Here is a 7,173-nt window from a genome sequence, read left to right as displayed (position 1 = left end):
ATTTCTTGTCAACAACTACTACTGACTATTCTGCCAAGCAAATAGAGTTCTCTAGTTGGTTTTGATGTGCTTTATATAGGATTGCACTTAACCTGTAAAGTGTCCATATATGGTTCTACTGATTTAGATAAAAGCATTTAATGCCAAAGATAAAGTAAAAACATGGTACTGACAGAAGTTTTATGGTACTGAATCATCAATGAGGTTATCGTTCTTTCACAAGTCAACCACAAGAATGTAGTTAAACTACTGGGTTGTTGCTTAGAGACAAAAGTTCCACTATTGGTCTATGAATTTATCCCTAATGGCACCCTCTCCAGCCTCATTCATAATCAGATAGATGATTCATTCTCCTTTAGAATTTATGAATTTTTGGAATGGTGGGATTATCATAATTTAATACTACTTTTGGGCCATTTCTTTTTTATTTATTATTAATTTTAATACCAAAAAATAGAAAATAAAGGTCAACAAAAATACTGGCTAACATATAAAATTAACTCATTAAAAAATTACTAGTTCGATATTTGGTTATAATAGAAATTAGAGGTAATAGTAGTTATTCTATAGTTTTATTGGTGAAAAGTTTTTAAAAAGGAATAAGAAGGAAAAAGAATGAAAAAAAATTTTAAAACTCATTCTAAGTATAAGCATACCAAATAAAGGAATTTCATTAAAATATTTAAGAGTAAAACTGTCATTTTAAATGATAAGGGAGGTATGTGTAATTTTTCAAACTTTAGAGGAGCTCAGTGAAATTGTCAGAGACCTCAGGGGAGGTTTCTGAAATTATCCCATTTTTTAAATGAATACCCAAAATTGCCCTTGTGAAATGAGTTTTAATTTATTTTCCTATACAATTATAAGATTATATAGTACAATTTATAAGAAAAATATGCCAAATTTTTCATACCCATATTTATTATTTGATAAACAATTATAATAATAGTTTTATTACTATGATATGATATTTTTTATGATATTTCATTATAGATTTATATTTATAAGATAGAAAAGAAAATGTTGAAATAATTCATTTAGAGTTTATAAATTTTTTAGAGTAGTGGGATTATCATAATTTAGCAAAGCTTTTAGGTCATTTCTTTTTAATTTATTATTAATTTTAATACCAAAAATAGAATAAAGATTAGCAACAACATTGGATTACTTATAAAATTAACTTGTTAAAAAAATTACTACTTCGACATTTGGTTATAATAGAAACCTAAAGATAATAGTAGTAGTTTTACAGTTTTATTGGTGAAAATTTTTTAAAAAGGTATAAGAAGGAAATATTTAAAAAAATAATTTTAAAACTCATTCTAAATATAAGCATTCCAAATAAGAGAATTCCATTAAAATATATAAGGGCAAAATCGTTTTAAACGATAAAGGAGGTATGTGTAATGTTTCAAACCTCAAGGGAACTCAGTGAAATTGTTAGAAATCTCAGGGGAGGTTTCTGAAATTATCCCTAAAATTAAAAGAAGAGGGACCGCATTTTCTTGTTTCATTTCCTCCTCACGGCAGCTGGCTGGGTGTTCTTCTTCTTCCGCTCGTAGCTCTCTTTTGTTCTTTCTTTTCCTATAATGGTTCCTCACCTTTTTCGCTTTTAGCCCTTCGAATCCTACTTCTAACTATACATTTAGTTTAATTATTTTCTCAAGCATACTGATGTTAGCTAATAAATCTTTTGTGGGTTTTTGTAGGGTTGATCAGTTCGTCAAGCTACAGAAAAATTCAAGTAAGATTTCCATCTCCTTGTTTTTTGAATTTTGGTTTCATTAATTGATTATTCGGTGATTTCTGTAATTCTGACGTCTATTAATTTTACTACGTTTTATGCTTATTTACTTTTAGGGTTAACTGAATTAGAGAGTTTTGTCAGCAGTACGGGAGCAGGAGTGAAGATTTAAATTAAACTTAACATTGAGCTGATATAAGTTTTCTCTAACCATATGCAATCATGTAATATTGTTATAAGGATTCTTAGGAATCCCTATTTGGATCTTTATAATGAAGCCGACAGAATCCCAATATAATAAAGGGAATTAAGAACTGAAATTAAGGAATGGAGTTTGGAAAGGGATTGGTTTCATTAGCTGGGAAAATGAAGTAAAAAGAGAGTATATGGAAATAGGTAAGGTGGTGTATAGAATTGCAGGAAAATTATGAAAAGGAGATGAAGATAGGGTTGCTGAGCTGAGCCTATTCCATTACAAATTGCCGAAGGTATTCAAGTCTGATAATGATGATGAACAAAGGCGTGAAAGGCCTTATAAACAAAAAGCAATGAAAAATGAACAAAATCGAGTAACTAATTGGCCAAATGGCCCAATCAAGTGAATCTCCTAGCCTAATTGTACATGAACTTTCAGCTACTAGATAGCACCTAAACTACCTGTTTAAGTTCCAGCTAATCTCATTATTACAGTTTTACTTTTTCCGAGACTTTCTGGAAAATTTTTATTGTATCACTGTATAAGATAGAGTTTATGTGAGATGAAAAGGTTGTTGGAGTATGTGTCAAATGGATATTTTTGAAAAATATGTTTGCAAGTCTTTAATGGCTTTAAGTTCAGTTCTGTGCAGGTCTTATCTACCTTGTATGATTGCTGGCAGTAGAGGCTAAGGCTAAGTTTAGTTTTACTTTCATTCTTAATCTAAGTTTACGCCTTATTTTCAGCCAAGTAATATTTCAGTTTGTTCTAATAAGTTTTAGTGCACTGTAATGATCTTTATTTTAAGCTTGTGTAATAGAATATATTCCAGATAATAAGGAATTTCTTATTTCGCAAGCTTCCTGAACTTAAATAGGCAGTTATGTGAATTTGGAGCTTTCCTGCATCACAATGATTTAGTCCTGTTTATTTTATCTTATTTTTCTTCGGTGGTGGGGGCCCTGGGGTACAAGGTAGAGGCAAAGATATTGCTATTGATGAAAATGGACCTTGTAGAAGCTACTGTCTGATGATATTCAGTCAGAAGAATCAAGTCTTGATATAGAGAGTTATGATGTTAAAATGGTGACAGAAAGGTTTATGTTGTCTTTTCTAGCCACATTTGTCTCCTGTCATTTAGTGTCAATCTAATGTGGACAAGCCTATCTTGATTCTTGTTCCCTATAATTGTTTTTCTTGTTTGTTTCCTAAGGGCTTCTAAGGATTCTTGGAAATACCCATAAGAATAAAATGTATTTTTTGCATTCTCAATCTTGTTTTATGCCCACTTCCCCATATTTGTCATGCTGATCCTGTGCAATTTAGAACAGCCGAATTAATTTGTCTTATATTTGTTTGAAAATTTCCCTTCATAGCCAGTTCACTTTCTCACCGCTGGTTTCCAATGGATCCTCAACCTGAGCCAGTGAGCTACATCTGTGGAGGTATAATATTATTTTGTCTTTTCAGAATCTATATTATTTGTTGCTGCAAAAAGATAAAATAAAAAATCTGTCATCATTTGTTGATTTATTGATATAATAAAAAATCTATATTTACAAGAAGCCCACCCATAGAAGTATGTAATTCTTCTAATTTTTTTGGGTAACTTTTTCAAGTTTTTGGCATTATTTTCTGTTACATTAGGTTTGAAAGTTTTTAAATATGAAGTGTTTTAATTATTGTAATTGATGCTTAAGGACACTGACCACCTCCAAACTGTTCTTCATATGCTCCTCCTCCTCGCCATTCCTCTTCAGATGCTCAACAACGTAAAAAAGTGGTGGTTTGTGGTGGCGGAGTCATCGGAGTCTGCACTGCATACTTCTTATCCAAAAAGGGCGCAGTCGTAACATTAATTGAGAAATCCTCTGTTGCCTGCGCTGCCTCAGGCAAGGCTGGAGGCTTCCTTGCCCATGATTGGTGCGACGGTGGGTCCCTGTCATCCCTTGCACGCGCCAGTTTCAATCTCCACCGGTTACTGTCCGAAGAGCTCAATGGTCCCCAGTCTTACGGTTACCGTCCCCTCACCACTCTGAGTCTAGACATCACTGAAGCTTCATCATCTTCTGGAAGCCCATTGTATAAAAGCCAAGGCCCAAAACTCCCTTCTTGGGTTGATGGCCCAGCTAAAAGCCCCAGGATTCTTGGTACGACTGAGACAACGGCCCAAGTGCATCCTAAGCTCTTCACCAAAACGCTTTTGAACAAGGCGGTTGAGGAATATGGCCTCGAGGTGGTGACAGGGAAGCTGGAGGAGGTGGAGGTGGCTGAGGGAAGAGTGAAGGCGGTGGTGCTGGAGAGAGGGACAAGGATCGAGGCTGATGCTGTTGTGCTGGCTCTTGGGCCTTGGACAAGTAAATTGTCCCTGTTAAGGTCCTCATTTAGGGTGTCTGGGCTTAAAGCCCACAGTATCATCTTGGAACCGAAAGATCCTGATGCTATTACTCCGCATGCACTGTTTCTGAGTTATTATTCGTCCCAAGGTGGGAAACCTATGGACCCAGAAGTCTATCCTCGTCCAACAGGGGAAGTATACATCTGTGGGATGTCAGCTGGGGCTGAGGTTCCACATGATCCAGAGCAAATATCACCAGTCCCAGAATCCATAAGAGTGCTCAAGAGAGTGGCTAGCAATGTGTCAAGCCATCTAGCGGAAAGTGAAGTGAACAGTAAAGGCAGCACAAGCATGCTTTTTGCCGTGCACGGATGATGGAATGCCAGTTATAGGCGAAATGCCTAGCGTAAAGGGGTGTTTTGTTGGGACTGGACATAGCTGTTGGGGGATCCTGAATGGCCCTGCCACTGGTGCCTCCTTGGCTGAGCTTGTGCTTGATGGTCATTCTAGCATTGTTGATATTACCCCGTTTAGTCCGTCTAGATTTGCTTTTGCTAGGTAGTGGTTAAAAGAAAAAGGTGCTGCTGCTTTTGGAGTTCAATCAATTCATTTTGTTGCAAGTATATCAGCGGAAGCTGATGTTTCAATGAAGGATTCGAATGTTCTCATTCAAAAAAATAAAAGGATGTAAAAAACATTTGTAAGCAATTCTCCGATGCTAAATTTCCGAAGCTTTTTGGAGTTTTGCATATTTCGGAGTTTTTGTAGAAGGCTGATTTATTTATTTATTTATTTCCTGGCAGCATTAGCGACCTTTAACTGTTGTATTTTTGCTTATGCTACATGTTTCCATGCTCGAAGAGATATTCACTATTTTCTGATCAAAGCATACTGATGTAATTTGAATTTGTCTTTTTTTTTGGTTTTTTTTTTTTTGTTGTTTGGGGTTTTTGGTTGTGGTTGGGGGGGGGGGGGGTTGTGTGTGGTGGTGTTAGGGATTCTGAATTCTCAGTGTATGAATTAAGGAGATAAGTTTTATGAACTTGGTGTAGATGATTTGTGTGTGCGCGTGCATTTTTGTGTGATCTAGCTTTTGGTGAATTATGGACTTGGAATCTTTGTCCCTCAGTGAACAATGAAGCTCTTTCTGTTTTTTCTCTTGGAGATTAATAGCTTGTTATTGACAAGGTATTGACAAGTGTTTGGCTCGATAATGCATGGAGAAATAGAGATGCATAATATGATTTTTAAGATAGGGTAAGGTCGGTCATCAGCATGACCGTTTCTAAAAGTTCAAGTCATGAATGACAAAAAAAAAAAAAAAAAGAGATAAAGTAAGGTTTAGATTAGTGTATGTATATCATTTTTAATAGAATGTGTAGGATTCACAAAAATTTGTTCTATATTTATTTTATCTTCAAAGTGAATTATACCATGAATAAATGAATGTACATCTTGTGGAATTCGAAAAAATCATCAGAAACAGTTGACTTGTCAATCGCGTCCATGATTTTGGATGTACGGGGATGGGATTGTCTGATAGCACAACGACATTTTTAAATCCTCGTCACACGACAAACTGTATCTAAACTGCTAAATTGTGACTTCTTACCTGCCACCTTAGCTGAGTATTCAGCTAGTTTTAATCTTATCTAATCAGCAATGGGTTGTGTTATAACCCCATGTGCATCCCGGAGGCCAAGTCCACAAGGAATACCAGAAAGTTCTCAACATTTGCAATCACAGGTTTTGGCTACTAAGGTTAGAATAGATCGGTGTTGCAATGAAAGCTATAACATTAGTCCTAAAATGTTTTCCAGTTTGTTAATTCTTGCGACTATTTTTGGACCAAGTGTATGTACCCTGTGCTGGACCTTTTCATGTCTTTTCCCAATCCTTGTCACCCTCTAACAATGTGATTATAGGTTGGTCTCCAAAATGACTAACCTAATTACTGAATGATTCAGTCAGATCATTTGAGACATGACCATTTCTAGCTTTGACCTTAATAGAGAAGTGTAGTCCAACAGGAAAGTCGAGTGCATACTCGATAGAGCTTGAAAAATTCTTTGTTCCCTACCTTGGGCTTTGGAAGGCTTATGTGCCACGGTTTCTCTACTTTCTTTAGGTCGAATATTGTGTAATGCTAAGATAATGGGACCTTGGTGATTCTTTTTCATGGATGATTGAATGGATAATAAAATGAGCGAGGATTTATAATAACAAAATGGAGTAGCTCAGGGATCTTCTCAAATATAGTCAATTTTTCTTCTTTTAACCATATCCATGCTTCAATTCGATCACCAATTCATGAGGATAACAAAATTTGGTTGTCCAATGGAGTCTATGCTAGCACTCCCAAGTGCATGTCCTCCCCCACCCAAAGCTCCATAGATTCCATCATTACAAAAATTTGAAAGAGACAAAGTGTTAAATTGACTGGAGGTTCGTCTTCAGCCTTCACATCTTCAAGAAAACTTTGTCCAATTTATCAATCCCAATGGTGACAAGCCTAACCATCGAGGGCAGCTGAAGATCTGAATCTAGCTTGAGATGTGGCTATTATGCACTGCCAGATAAGTCCCGTTACAGCTCTACCACGAGTAGCATTGGTGACCACTGGATGCAGATTTCAGTATTCACAGCTTTACCTTTTAGAGCAGCTAAGGTTGATGCATGAAACACATATCTCCCTGTAGCAGATTTGGACTGCTCAGTTTTGAGGAGGCATCAAAAGTGAAGCACCCTTAGGCAATCGAGGACCAGGGTTCAAAGTTGCGGTCGCGGTTGTGGTCTTGGCTTGGACTATTTCACGTCGGTTTCGACATATCGGTCGCGATCTTGGCGAGACGCGAATTTTGAAAATATTTAATATTCTAAAAAATATGATAAACA

At 36.1% G+C, this 7,173-nt stretch overlaps 1 pseudogene; it reads left to right on the top strand.

The window, feature by feature from the left end:
- Positions 1–1,598: 1,598 nt before the first annotated feature.
- LOC113717416 (D-amino-acid oxidase-like) lies at positions 1,599–5,080 on the top strand (annotated as a pseudogene).
- Positions 5,081–7,173: the final 2,093 nt, after the last annotated feature.

This window comes from Coffea arabica, chromosome 11c (genome assembly GCF_036785885.1).
Source record: "Coffea arabica cultivar ET-39 chromosome 11c, Coffea Arabica ET-39 HiFi, whole genome shotgun sequence".
Lineage (NCBI taxonomy): Eukaryota > Viridiplantae > Streptophyta > Magnoliopsida > Gentianales > Rubiaceae > Coffea > Coffea arabica.
This window is presented reverse-complemented; position numbering and strand designations above follow the sequence as displayed.